The sequence below is a fragment of the Oncorhynchus tshawytscha genome, linkage group LG09 (assembly GCF_018296145.1).
Source record: "Oncorhynchus tshawytscha isolate Ot180627B linkage group LG09, Otsh_v2.0, whole genome shotgun sequence".
Lineage (NCBI taxonomy): Eukaryota > Metazoa > Chordata > Actinopteri > Salmoniformes > Salmonidae > Oncorhynchus > Oncorhynchus tshawytscha.
The window spans coordinates 56852795-56868167 of record NC_056437.1 but is presented as its reverse complement, the minus strand read 5'-3'; the positions used below and the strand labels follow the sequence as shown (position 1 = coordinate 56868167).

Here is a 15373-nt window from a genome sequence, read left to right as displayed (position 1 = left end):
GAGAGAATGCCAAGAGTGTGCAAAACTGTCATCAAGGCAAAGGGTGGCTACTTTGAAGATTCTGTAATCAAAAATATATTTTGATTTGTTTAACACCTTTTTGGTTACTACATGATTCCATGTGTTATTTCATAGTTTTGATGTCTTCACTATTTTTCTACAATGTTGAAAACAGTAAAATAAAGTAAACCCTTGAATGAGTAGGTATATTCAAACTGTTGATAGGTACTGTAAGTTAAAGTGCTAAGAGTCCTCTATGGTGCCAGCCTCTCAGCTGATGATGAAGACCCTGGGTGCATCTTCTCTCATGGGAGGCAGGCTCTCCATTTCCTCAATGAGGATGTGTTTGTCTTCCTGTTTCTTCTCCAGCAGCTGACACATGCTGCTGGTCAGGCCCTCCAGGGTGACGTGGATGTCTTTGAACAGGTGCAGCATGGTCATCCCCAGGACGATGACCAAGAAGCCACCCATGGTGCATACCACGTCTACCCCAGACATTGTGAGCACGATGGTGGTAAAGCACACGTAGTAGATGGGGTAGACCAGCAGTGTGTTGAAGGTGTCCAGGGATTTGTTCAGATAGTTGACCTGGATGACGATGGAACTCACCAGGGAGGCCAGTAGGATCCAGGTGAGCGGGTGGCGCACCACGGCTGGGCCAGAGAGCACTGTGCGGTTGGCGATGCCCAGGCCCTTAACGGAGGAGACGGTGAAGGCCCCCAGCAGGCAACAGATGCCAATGTAGACCAGCATGCTGGTCTGGCCCACACGGGGTAGAAGTAGAAGATAAGCAGCAGGCAGGCCACCAGCAGGATACTGGCAAACACAAGGGAGCCTAGAGATACAGAGCAGATACACAGGAGCCATAAAAGTGAGGCTTGGCACAGAGGAGAGAGAGAAGTGTTGCTCTATGATGTGGTGGATGGTGGTTAGGGAACAGACAGGTGTTATTCCCTGGTGCAGAAGTATCGTCCGTCATTATGTCTACATATTTGCTCAACAACGACGTTAGCATTTTGTTATCTTTTAAGTTCTCTCCTCTTGATTACATGCTCATTACCTCAATATACTTTAATGAATATAAATAATGTACCTGGGTCAAGTAGTTTGTCAGTCAACTGATGCAGGGTTGTCACTTCCTCTTCTTCGGGTGCATGGATCACCATGAGGATGCTGCCCGGTACGCTGAGCACACAGCCCAGCTTCCCAAACAGATTTAGAGTCTCCCCCAACAGGTAGGAGGAAAGCACTGCACTGTGTCGAGAGAGAAGCCACAACTACAGTCATTTCAATATCAAGGCAAACCACAACACAGCAGATAACTGTAAAACAATGACTTACACAGAACAGCTTCTGACAATTAAATAGTTTTTTAGGTAAGTTTTGGCCAGAAATATTCTCAAAACGTTTGAATTTCTTTTTTGTTTTTAAGCAACTAATTGACCAACCATTTCATTCAGTTTTTTTCTGTGAGCTCAATACACAGTTTCTCTAGAGATAAATCAGATGAAGCCCGAACTGTGTGATGTAGTAGGGAGTTGTAGTTTCCATCAGGCCAATATTCTCCATAGTTTAGCTCAGAAAACATTGTAATTAACTACAATGACCACAATCCATTGCCGCTTACGGTCTGTATGGGGCAGACACGGAGATGAAGAGAAGAAAGAAGAACGTGTGATTGAGAGGCGTAAAGAGCAGTTGCTTCGCGAGCTACCTGAAAATACATGATCTTAGTGATTGATAGTTGGTATTTAGCAGCCATAAAAGTATGCCTTATTTATCAAAATCAAATCAAATGTTATTTGTCACATGCGCCGAAAACAACATGGGTAGACCTTACCGTGAAATGCTTACTTTACAAGCCCTCTTACGGCTCGGTGTCCCGCTAGCGTTCCACTACGACAACATCCGGTGAAATTGCAGAGTACGAAATACAAAATCGTAACATTAAACATTCATGAAAATACAAGTGTCTTACATCATTTAAAAGCTTAACTTCTTGTTAATCCAACCGCATTGTCAGATTTCAAAAAGGCCTTACGGCGAAAGCATACCATGAGATTATCTGAGGACAGTGTGCCACATCAAAATACTTTTTCAAACCAGCACAAAATCACAAATAGCGATAAAATAAATCACTTACCTTTAAAGATCTTCCTCTCTTTGCAATCCCAAGGGTCCCAGCTACACAATGAATGGTTGTTTTGTTTCTTCAACTGTAGGTATTACAGACTCGGCCAGGGACAGGTTGAAAATGTCAGTGAAGACACTTGCCAGTTGGTCAGCGCCTGCTCGGTGTACACATCCTGGTAATCTGTCTGGCCCTGCTGCCTTGTGAATATTGACCTGTTTAAAGGTCTTTACTCACATCAGCTTAGTGGGTTGGAGTCCTGATCCTTGAAAGCGGCAGCTCTACCCTTTAGCTCAGTGAGGAAGTTGCATGTAATCCATGGCTTCTGTGTGGGGTATGTACATACGGTCACTCTGGGGACAATGTCATCGATGCACTTATTGATGAACCCGGTGACTGAGGTGGTATACTCCTCGATGCCATCAGATGAGTCCCGGAACATATTCCAGTCTGTGCTAGCAAACCAGTCCTGTATCTTAGCATCTTAGCAGCTTTCGTATTGAGCAAATAAAGGTGGACTAGAGTTTTTTTTTCTCTTACTGCACATGTAACATGGTGGTAGAAATGAGGTAAACAGATTTAAGTTGATTTTCTTTGAAGAACTCCTAAAATAATGTTTTTTTGTCGGACAGGAGAGGCTGCAGCTCTATAGAGATGAGATGATGACTTGGAATGAAATAATTAAGTCATCAAATAAAACTAATGTTCATAAATGATGTTTAATAAGTGATGAGCAGTATCGGACAGTCACTACCATCATGAGACTTGTATTAATTGTTTTATTCTGTGTTGTTACAGCATTGAACCCACATAATGCACAGCGCATTTAATGTAAAAAAAATGAACAGACCTCAAAAATCACTAATCACTCAGCACTCGTTCACATATACCAACATAAGGGTACAACATGATAACACTAGCTAGGTTTTCATCTAATTGGCAACAGATTTTCATGCGAATATTCTAAAATCTGCATATAAGCAGCATGTGCATTTTCCCACCAGAGATATGTTTCCATCAAATTGACTTGTGGCAGATAAAAGGCTGTGCGTGATGAGGTATTGCACATAAAAATACCTTTAGCCGTTAAATTCACATCTACCGAATAAAAAATATTCTATGGCATTTTCAACTCTGCTCTCACAAAAAAGATGGTGCATTTCTCACAAAACATTAGGAACACCTCCTCAGAACAGCCTCAATTCATCGGGGCATAGACTCTACAAGGTGTCGAAAGGGTTCCACAGGGATACTGGCCCATGGTGACTCCAATGTTTCCCACAGTTGTGTCAAGTTGGCTGGATGTCCTTTGGGTGGTGGACCATTCTTGATACATATGGGAAACTGTTGAGCACCTAAGTATGGTGATAATATTGTATCGTGAGGTCCCTGGCAATTTCCAGCCCTACAGTGCTTCTGGTGAATATTTTGTTTCAAATATTTTTTATTAAACACACACAAGAATGGTGTATAGGTATACAAGACAGGTATACAATTCTTATCTAAACATAAAAGAGCATACAGGAACAACAAGACCCAGAGTTCTGGGTGCAAAACAAATAATACAAAACACGACATACAAAACAAGGACACGTAGAAAGAAAGAGGGAAGATGTCCCCCTTTCCCCCACTTATCCCCCCCTATCCCCCCCTTATTCCCCCAACGCCCCCCTCCCTATCCCCCTCCCAACTGCTCGGTGGGGCATATTTTTATGCATCTGTCAAACATGGAAGGTTTAGCATTCCCAAATGTTGGGAGGTGTTTTCTAACGTAGTCTCTAATTTGTAGGTATCTGAAAAATTACTTCTGGGAAGATTATAAGTTTCCCTCAGCAACTCAAAGGAAGCAAAGGTCCCTTCTATGTATAAATCCCCTATGGTACTTATCCCCAACTCTCCCCATCGCTCAAAGGTGTTATCAAGGTTAGAAGGGGCAAAGGAGGGATTCCTGGCGACAGGGAGCATGAATGACATTGGTCTAAGCTCAAAGTGGACTTTAATTTGCTTCCAGATTCGGACTGTGCTATGTATAATAGGATTGTTACAATAAAGTGACATCTCCAGATTGACAGGCGACAAAATCACAGCGCCAATAGAGAAGGGGTGACACTCCTCACGCTCCATACTAAGCAACGCGGAGCGGCCCAGTAATAAAATATAAAATTTGGGAGAGACAATCCTCCTTCCATCTTGGATTTACAGAGGTGTTTTTTTACCTATCCTGTGTGTTTTATGATCCCAGATGAAAGGATTGATAATTGAGTCCAGTTGTTTATGAAAGGATTTAGGTATGAATACTGGGATGTTCTGATATAGGTAGAGCAGTTGTGGGAGGAAGACAATTTTAATGGCATTAATTCTTCCGAGCAGAGAAATTGGGAGAGTTCTCCAAAATAGTATGTTTGCTTTGAGTTTTTGTATCAGACAGGGGAAATTCTCTTTAAATAGTAAGGAGTATTGTTTGCTAACTACAATTCCTAGGTAGGTACATTTTTCTGAAGATAACTTAAATGGGAGATGTTCTAGCCAGGAGGTATTTTGCGACCGTATGGGCATTAATTCACTCTTGTTCCAATTTATTCTGTATCCCGAGAAGGTACCAAACAAATTGATCACATCAAGAATAGCTGGGATACTAGCCTGGGGTTCTGTTACATAGAGGAGGATGTCATCTGCGTATAGGGAGATCTTATTTAGAGTATCTTTAGTATTATAGCCGTGTATTGCTGCATGAGATCTAATCGTCTGAGCGAGCGGTTCGATAATTAGGGTGAAGAGCATAGGCGACAGCGCACAACCCTGCCTTGTCCCCCTGTTGAGGTTAAATCGGGGCGACAATGATTGGTTAGTGAGTATTCTGGCACAGGGGTTCCTATATAAAAGCTGGATCCAATTTATGAACCTATCTCCAATATTACATTTCTGTAGGACCTTGAATAGATAGGGCCACTCAACTTGGTCAAAGGCCTTTTCGGCGTCAAGAGATATGACGGCAAGGTCCACGTTGGGTAACCTCTGAGAATACATAATATTGAAGAGGCGCCTGAGATTGAAGAATGAGTTTCTGTTAGGGATAAAGCCGGTCTGATCCGAATGGACCAATTTGCCAATTAAAGTGCTAAGCCTGTTAGCCAGAGTTTTTGCTAAAATCTTTTGGTCTGTATTAAGGAGAGATATTGGTCTGTATGACCCTACCTCTTCTGGATCTTTACCCTTCTTATGTATAACTGTAATGAACGCTTCATCCAAAGTAGAAGGGAGAGCTCCATCCTCATTGGCCTGAACCAACATTTTGTGCAGATAGGGAGAGAGCATGTTGCTGAATGTTTTATAGAATTCACCAGGGTATCCATCTGGGCCCGGGGTCTTGCCACACTTTAGAGATTTAATTGTTTCTCGAATTTCATCAAGAGATATTTCCTTATTCAGGAAGTTAGAATCTTCCTGGCTCAGGGCAGGAAGATTACAGTCCTCCAAAAATGTTTGCATAATTAAGGGGTTAGGATCCGCTTTAGATGTATATAGAGTCTCATAAAACTGCCGGAATCTGTCATTGATGTCTTTGGGGGAAGAGAGTAATTCCCCAGATGCAGATTTAACCCTGTGAATCATTCATTTTTTCGAAGTTGTCTGGTGAGTAATTTGTGTGGTTTGTCACCAAACTCAAAATATTTTTGCTTGGCATAAGAGAAAAGATTTAGCAATTTTAGCTGAGAGAATCTGATTATATTCTAATTTTAAAGAGGTGATTGTTTTATGTTTCTCCATAGATGGATGGCTAGCATTCTCCCTATCCAGTAAGTGAATTTGTCCCTCCAGTTCTTCCAGTTTTCCTCTGTTTTGCCTACTCCTGGCAGCCTGAAAGGAGATGATACAGCCTCTCAGATAAGCCTTCAGTGTTTCCCACAATAATGCTGGGGAGGTCTCTGTGTTGTCATTGGTATCAAAGAAAAATGTAATTTGGTCTTTAAGATATTCACAGAATGTTGGTTCTGTGAGGAGCTGAGGATTCAACCTCCAGACCCTCTCGTTTGGTACAATGCCACCCAATCTCAGGGAGAAGGTGAGTGGACTGTGGTCCAAGATTATAATATCATGATACCTCACATTACAGGTATAGGGGAGTAGTCTAGCATCCAACAGAAAGTAGTCAATTCGAGTGTAAACCTTATGAACATGAGAGTAAAAGGAGTATTCCCTACCCGTAGGGTTAGCGATCCTCCATATATCAAATAAGTTCAAATTTTTTATGTAGGTATTCAAGAATTCGCTTGAATAGGAGGTAGGGGTTTGCTGGGTAGAGGATCTATCAACATATTGGTCTAGCACACAGTTAAGGTCCCCTCCAATGACCAGGTTAGTATGGGAGATATCTGGAATCAGGGCAAGGACTCTTTTGAAAAAAGAGGAGTTGTCAATGTTTGGCCCATAGATATTTAGTAGAGTTACTGAGGTAGAGTGGATTTCTCCTATTGCGATCACATACCAACCCTCTTTATCCGCAATAGTGGTTTTATGTAGAAAGGGAATTCCTTTCCGTACCAGAATCGCTGTGCCTCTCGTTTTGGCAGAGAATTTAGAGTGATACACTTGCCCCACCACCTACACTTAAGTCTGCTATGAGAGTTTTTCTTCAGATGGGTTTCTTGCAAAAATATAATATCAGACGAGAGTGCTTTCAAGTGGGCTAGGACCTTGCCCCTCTTAATTGGTTCGTTTAAACCCTTGACATTCCAGGAAGTGAATGTAAGCCCCGCCCTCCTCTCGTTTGTAGTTCCTATGGTGGCCTGCATACCATGTAACTTGATAAAAAGGTAAGAAAGCGCACCAAACCATCACGATCAGCATATGTAGCACCTACACCCGAGCAGTATCCAACCCACCCCTCCCCCTGCAATCACCTTCACTTCCCACCCTGTTCCCCTAATTTCCCCAACACTTACCCCCCCCATCAACCCACATTTAACAGGCATGTATAAACAGGAGAGAAAAAAAAGCAAAAATAAAAATAATAAACACATTGTCTGGCCAATGCCAAAAAAGCACGGCGCGACCTCGAACAAGAGGTAAAACTAAAATAAAATCCCAACTATAAGTTCACCTCTCACTATCCTAGAACTTCTACTAACATATGAACCGAGGAGGCTCCCGCGAGTTAAGTGTTCAGTTAGCATCTAATAAACCTAAACCGAATAAGTTGCAACTTAAACATATTGCGCATTTAAGCGTCATCCTGGGTCAATCCCAGAGATAATCAAGATATAGCCTCAAGATTATATTGCTAAGCACTGCCGGTCAAAAAATAAACCATCCGCAACCGACATAGTCAGCCGTACATACTGTGGGTCAGGAGATCGGAACAAGGATTTGTTAAATTAACTGTTCCCCCCCATAAAAAAATATGTTTAATAAAAAATAAATATATACATATATACATATATATATACACATACATACATACACATACACACACATACACACATACATACATAAATACATACATACATACATATATATATATATATATATATATATATATATATATACATACATATATACACATATACATACACACATACATACACAAATATACACACACACACATACACATATATATACATACACACACATACACACACATACATACATATACATGTATGTATACATACCCACACAAAAAAATCATATATATATTTAAAGAATACGTATATACATCCATACGCACATATACACATACAAACATTCATACCCCAGAATAACAATCTACACTGATTTAAAATATACACATACATAATACTAAAATGCTAAGAGAAAATAGTAATAAAGTACAAATAGTAATTTTATGTACGCACACCTACACAGACATAAGCACTACAGAGGGCTGGTGGGACTCTAGTCGGGAGAGAGGCCTACGGCCAGACAAAGGCAGAGCGGCACAAAACATCAACTTGCTAACCAGGTGTCTGCCCCCTCCCAACCATCACCCCCAGTCCCCTGCAAGCAATAAATAAATGGTATGGTAGTAAGAATAATGTAAGGATTGTAAAATAAATAACGAAACAAAACAAAAGTGGGGGAATATAAGTATATCCGTCCGAAGGTGTCAGTGTTTTTTACCTGGAAGTAAAAAATATGCATCGCTGAGCACAGCCGGGATGAAAGTGAATTTAACGTTAAATGAGAGCTCTGACCGCCATCCATTGGTCTGCTCAGCGTCTTACATGTTCGGTAGCCCTTGTTGAGCCCGTTTAATACGTTTTCACCCAATATGGTATAGTATGGATTCGAGTCCATGAGCAGACCCTAACACGCAATAACTAGGCACTCTAACCTGTACGGGGGATTGGTGTATATCCCCGGATAAACTTCTCTGCGTCCAAAACCGAGGAGAGCCAAATCTTCTCAACGGAAGGCGGGGTAATTCTTAGTCTTGCAGGGAAGAGTAAGGCTGGGCGAAGATGGAGTTTGTAGAGTTTGGTCATGGACGTTGGCCCGGTCCAGGCACTGGGACAAGGGAGCGATGTGCGCGGTCCAGCTTTGGATCCGAATTCAAAACATCCGATCCCATTGCATCCTTCAATAGCTTGGCGAAGAAGTCGGTGGGGCGAGAGCCCGCCTCTACCCCCTCTGCCAGACCAACAACGCAAAGGTTATTACGTCTGGATCGGCCCTCCAGGTCCACCACTTTCACAGAAAGCCTCTGCACAGTATCCTGCAATGACGTGCATAGCTTCTCTAACTCGTCGATCCTACCAGCATTGAATTCAGAAGCTTTCTCAAGGTCCACAATACTCTGGCCATGCGAAGCGACCGTTCGAATGATGCTCTCGATTTTGGTGTCCAGTACAGCAATAGTGGCCTTAAGATCCTCAGCTATAGCAACACGTAGCTCCCCCAAAGCCCGGGTAAGTTCTGTAAGTGTCACGTTGTTGCATGTGCCTCCCGCCATGTCTGTCTCGTTATTTAGTGGGGAGTAGGCCTCCGCTGTGGATTTATTGTCCTTTGGTCGCTTATTACTCTGCATTTTCATATAAAAAGTTACAATCTTGTATTAGAAAGAAACGTTTGTTGTAAAAAGTGCCATAAAGTAGGTTAAATTAGATTATTTCGCAAAAAAGTTGCAGGAGCCTCTCACGCACAGCCGTTCACTCCAACATGCTAGCTCCGCCCCCCAGGCTGCTTGCTTCTGGTGAATATTGAGAGTAGATTTTGCTACTTGGCAAAACAAACTCACTGGTTAGAAGGGCCACCCCACCATAGCCAGACCTTTAAATATTCATGACCACATTCACCTGCACAAACACAGACAAAGCACTCAATAAAATAGAAGACAAACAAATAAATAACATCAAGCAATAACAAATGAAGTTGATTGATTGCTTGACATGAAACATCACTTTAAGTTCCAACCTCCTGTAAAGGCCATAAAGTTGTGTCATGCCCTCAGAAAACCTTGATGCTAGTACAGTTGTTATATAACCGAATAAGAGAACCCTTTCCCAAGAAAGCTAAGGTAACTGAGCTAAACGACTACCGCCCCGTAGCACTCACATCCGTCATCATGAAGTGCTTTGAGAGACTAGTCAAGGACCATATCACCTCCACCCTACCTGACACCCTTGACCCACTCCAATTTGCTTACCGCCCAAATAGGTCCACAGACGATGCAATCTCAACCACACTGCACACTGCCCTAACCCATCTGGACAAGAGGAATACCTATGTGAGAATGCTGTTCATCGACTACAGCTCGGCATTCAACACCATAGTACCCTCCAAGCTCGTCATCAAGCTCGAGACCCTGGGTCTCGACCCCGCCCTGTGCAACTGGGTACTGGACTTCCTGACGGGCCGCCCCCAGGTGGTGAGGGTAGGCAACAACATCTCCTCCCCGCTGATCCTCAACACTGGGGCCCCACAAGGGTGCGTTCTGAGCCCTCTCCTGTACTCCCTGTTCACCCACGACTGCGTGGCCATGCACGCCTCCAACTCAATCATCAAGTTTGCGGACGACACAACAGTGGTAGGCTTGATTACCAACAACGACGAGACGGCCTACAGGGAGGAGGTGAGGGCCCTCGGAGTGTGGTGTCAGGAAAATAACCTCACACTCAACGTCAACAAAACTAAGGAGATGATTGTGGACTTCAGGAAACAGCAGAGGGAACACCCCCATCCACATCGATGGAACAGTAGTGGAGAGGGTAGCAAGTTTTAAGTTCCTCGGCATACACATCACAGACAAACTGAATTGGTCCACTCACACAGACAGCATCGTGAGGAAGGCGCAGCAGCGCCTCTTCAACCTCAGGAGGCTGAAGAAATTTGGCTTGTCACCAATAGCACTCACAAACTTCTACAGATGCACAATCGAGAGCATCCTGGCGGGCTGTATCACCGCCTGGTATGGCAACTGCACCGCCCTCAACCGTAAGGCTCTCCAGAGGGTAGTGAGGTCTGCACAACGCATCACCGGGGGCAAACTACCTGCCCTCCAGGACACCTACACCACCCGATGCTACAGGAAGGCCATAAAGATCATCAAGGACATCAACCACCCGAGCCACTGCCTGTTCACCCCGCTGTCATCCAGAAGGCGAGGTCAGTACAGGTGCATCAAAGCTGGGACCGAGAGACTGAAAAACAGCTTCTATCTCAAGGCCATCAGACTGTTAAACAGCCACCACTAACATTGAGTGGCTACTGCCAACACACTGTCAATGACACTGACTCTACTCCAGCCACTTTAATCATAGGAATTGATGGGAAATTATGTAAATATATCACTAGCCACTTTAAACAATGCTACCTTATATAATGTTACTTACCCTACATTGTTCATCTCATATGCATACGTTGATACTGTACTCTATATCATCGACTGCATCCTTATATATTACATGTATCACTAGCCACTTTAACTATGCCACTTGGTTTACATACTTATCTCATATGTATGTACTGTACTCGATATCATCTACTGTATCTTGACAATGCTGCTCTGTACCATCACTCATTCATATATCCTTATGTACATATTCTTTATCCCCTTACACTGTGTATAAGACAGTAGTTTTTTTGGAATTGTTAGTTAGATTACTTGCTCGTTATTACTGCATTGTCGGAACTAGAAGCACAAGCATTTCGCTACACTCGCAATAACATCTGCTAACCATGTGTATGTGACAAATAAAATTTGATTTGATTTGATTTGACAGTGCATTGCTACGGTCAGGGTTCCTGCCCAGTTTCGAGTGCTACAACAACCTTTAACAGTGGCTGGATGTACGGTTCAATATCCCTTTTCTTATGGATAGCTGAAATATCATACTGTAAGGTCATAGTGCAAGAACTACTGTCAGTCGATACCACTTCATTTCAATGAACAGGAACAAAGCCCTATACTGTAGATGTCTTTTTGTTTTTCTACATCCTTAAACATTGTTTCCTGAGAAGACACTCGCCTGCTCTTGTCTGTTCATTACAGGCTATTTTAATATATTTTTTTATTTCACCTTTATTTAACCAGGTAGGCAAGTTGAGAACAAGTTCTCATTTACAACTGGGACCTGAACAAGATAACGCAAAGCAGTGCGACACAAACAAGACAGTTACACATGGGATAAACAAACGAACAGTCAATAACACAATAGAAATATCTAAGATTAGGGAGGTATGGCAATAAATAGGCCATCGTGGCGAAATAATTACAATTCAGCAATTAAACACTGGGGTTATAGATGTGCAAGTAGAGATACTGGGGTGCAAAGGAGCAAATAAAATAGGCTAGACGAAGCAGAGCCTTCTTCTTGCATCACACTTCCTCCAATCAGGAAGGCAGACAGCACTGCCAGGGTCAAACAAATCCAGAAGTTATAGTTGCTCCATTTGTTGCCGACAGCTGATAGCCCTGTCTCAGTGGCATTGTGATTGTCAGTGAACGAGGTGTTAAGTAGGCCTGTCTCCCCATTGACTATACAAACAGCAGTCTTTGACAGACACAGCAGCCTTATTATGGAACCTGGAAAAACAAGCAGAGTGCAATAACTTTTAACATGATAGCTTTATAAAAGCTATTATGCTATTATTGTGTATTTACCATGTACTTTTTAAGTAAATACCTGGCGTTTCTGTAAAATAAAGTACACTGCTCAAAAAATGAAAGGGAACACTAAAATTACACATCCTAGATCTGAATGAATGAAATATTCTTATTAAATACTTTTTTCTTTACATAGTTGAATGTGCTGACAACAAAATCACACAAAAATCATCAATGGAAATCAAATTTATCAACCCATGGAGGTCTGGATTTGGAGTCACACTCAAAATTAAAGTGGAAAACCACACTACAGGCTGATCCAACTTTGATGTAATGTCCTTAAAACAAGTCAAAATGAGGCTCAGTAGTGTGTGTGGCCTCCACGTGCATGTGTGACCTCCCTACAACGCCTGGGCATGCTCCCGATGAAGTGACGGATGGTCTCCTGAGGGATCTCCTCCCAGACCTGGACTAAAGCATCCTCCAACTCCTGGACAGTCTGTGGTGCAACGTGGCTTTGGTGGATGGAGCGAGACATGATGTCCCAGATGTGCTCAATTGGATTCAGGTCTGGGGAACGGGCGGGCCAGTCCATAGCAACAATGCCTTCCTCTTGCAGGAACTGCTGACACACTCCAGCCACATGAGGTCTAGTATTGTCTTGCATTAGGAGGAACCCAGGGCCAACCGCACCAGCATATGGTCTCACAAGGGGTCTGAGGATCTTATCTCGGTACCTAATGGCAGTCAGGCTACCTCTGGCGAGCAAATGGAGGGCTGTGCGGCCCCCCAAAGAAATGCCACCCCACACCATGACTGACCCACCGCCAAACCGGTCATGCTGAAGGATGTTGCAGGCAGCAGAACATTCTCCACGGCGTCTCCAGACTGTCACGTCTGTCACATGTGTTCAATGTAAACCTGCTTTCACCTGTTTCTGACCGTTTGAGCAGACACATGCACATTTGTGGCCTGCTGGAGGTCATTTTGCAGGGCTCTGGCAGTGCTCCACCTGCTCCTCCTTGCACAAAGGCGGAGGTAGCGATCCGGCTGCTGGGTTGTTGCCCTCCTACGGCCTCCTCCACATCTCCTGATGTACTGGCCTGTCTCCTGGTAGCGCCTCCATGCTCTGGACACTACGCTGACAGACACAGCAAACCTTCTTGCCACAGCTCGCATTGATGTGCCATCCTGGATGAGCTGCACTACCTGAGCCACTTGTGTGGGTTGTAGACTCCGTCTCATGCTACCACTAGAGTGAAAGCACCGCCAGCATTCAAAAGTGACCAAAACATCAGCCAGGAAGCATAGGAACTGAGAAGTGGTCTGTGGTCACCACCTGCAGAACCACTCCTTTACTGGGGGTGTCTTGCTAATTGCCTATAATTTCCACCTGTTGTCTATTCCATTTGCACAACAGCATGTGAAATGTATTGTCAATCAGTGTTGCTTCCTAAGTGGACAGTTTGATTTCACAGAAGTGTGATTGACTTGGAGTTACATTGTGTTGTTTAAGTGTTCCCTTTATTTTTTGAGCAGTGTATATTCCTGCTATCAGAATATCTAATGAAAAGATACCAATTCAAAACACACAGTTGAAAGAGCAGTGTATATTCCTGCTATCAGAATATCTAATGAAAAGATACCAATTCAAAACACACAGTTGAAATTGAAATGAACAACAGAGATAATGGCCTACATAGAGATGCAGATTGCTTGCAGATTGCTTAAAGGTCCAATGCAGCCGTTTTATATGAACATCAAATAATTTCTGGATAACAACTGTGAATATTTTCAATTAAAATAGTCAAAAAGAAACAATGATAGCTTGGCAAAGAGCAATTTTGCAAGCAATAATTTTGCCAGGACTGTCTGGGAATGATCTGAGTTGGGAGGGGAAAACTGAAAATTAGCAGTTATTGGCAGAGATGTTTGGAACTCTCTTTCTTGTTGGTCTATTGACTAATTCAGCACCTGGTGATGTCACAAGGCAGGAGATAACTCACCAAAACAGGCAAACATTTTAGGGGGTCTTTTCAAAATTGTTTTTTTTTGACTGCACTGGGCTTTTAAAGCTAGAATCCTTAGTTGTCCATCTTTGGACTTATAAATCAATTATATATACCCATTCGTTCAACTGTAATACCCCATCAGAACCCAAAATATAAGCTTGTTTTATTCCAATGTTTGTAAACAATGTAAATGTAAACAAACATTGAATAATTTAAGGATCGGCATTCCGTCCAGGGGACAGTTGTAAATCATGCAGCGCGTTATGTCAAGATCGCAGATTTTAGAGAAACAACAAATGTCGGTACATACAGTATATACAGTGGGGCAAAAAAGTATTTAGTCAGCTTGCCCCATAGTGTCTTATATCAGCTGAAAGCTTAAATTCTTGTTAATATAACTGCACTGTCCAATTTACAGTAGCTATTACTGCGAGAAAATGCCATGCTTGCCATTGTTTGAGGAGAGCTCCACTTTTTTCTTGGTGATAGGTTTGATAAATTCACCTATGAAGGTGAAATGTGTACTTACATTGTGAAATTTTGCTATGATTTGGCAGCCAAAAGGTCTCAGAGATAACATGAACTGTTGTTTTGTTAGATAAAATCCTTTTTCATATCCTAAAATGATCCATATAGCATGCACGATCGATTTTGTATTAGCATGCACGATCGATTAAGGAATCTGTGAAAATCTCACCCTAAACGTTGTTTCAATGAGTCAAATCATGTTCGTATCTACTCCTCAGAGACTTCACTATTTCATTAGAGGTGTAGTATATCCTATAGGACACCATATTTGGTCAGAGAGCGACGCCTTCATGGCACGGCGATGACGCGGGCGGCCATCACTTGAACGACTGTATCTTTGTCAAATAAGCACCAATCGGGGTCAAAGAAAGCAAACATAGCCAATGAGCTGGGCTTTTACCCCCCTTTTCTCCTCAATTTTGTGGTATCCAATTGTTAGTAGTTACTGTCTTGTCTCATCCCTGCAACTCCTGTACAGACTCGGGAGAGGCGAAGGTTGAGAGCCATGCGTCCTCCGAAACAACCCAACCAAGCCGCACTGCTTCTTAACACAGCGCTCATGCAACCCGGAAGCCAGCCGCACCAATGTGTCAGAGGAACACCATACACCTAGCGACCTGGTGAGTGCGCACTGCGCCCGGACCACCACAGGAGTCGCTA

At 42.9% G+C, this 15373-nt stretch overlaps 1 pseudogene; it reads right to left on the bottom strand.

Annotated features, from left to right (window-relative positions):
• Positions 1-270: 270 nt before the first annotated feature.
• Positions 271-2685, bottom strand: LOC112259158 (annotated as a pseudogene).
• Positions 2686-15373: the final 12688 nt, after the last annotated feature.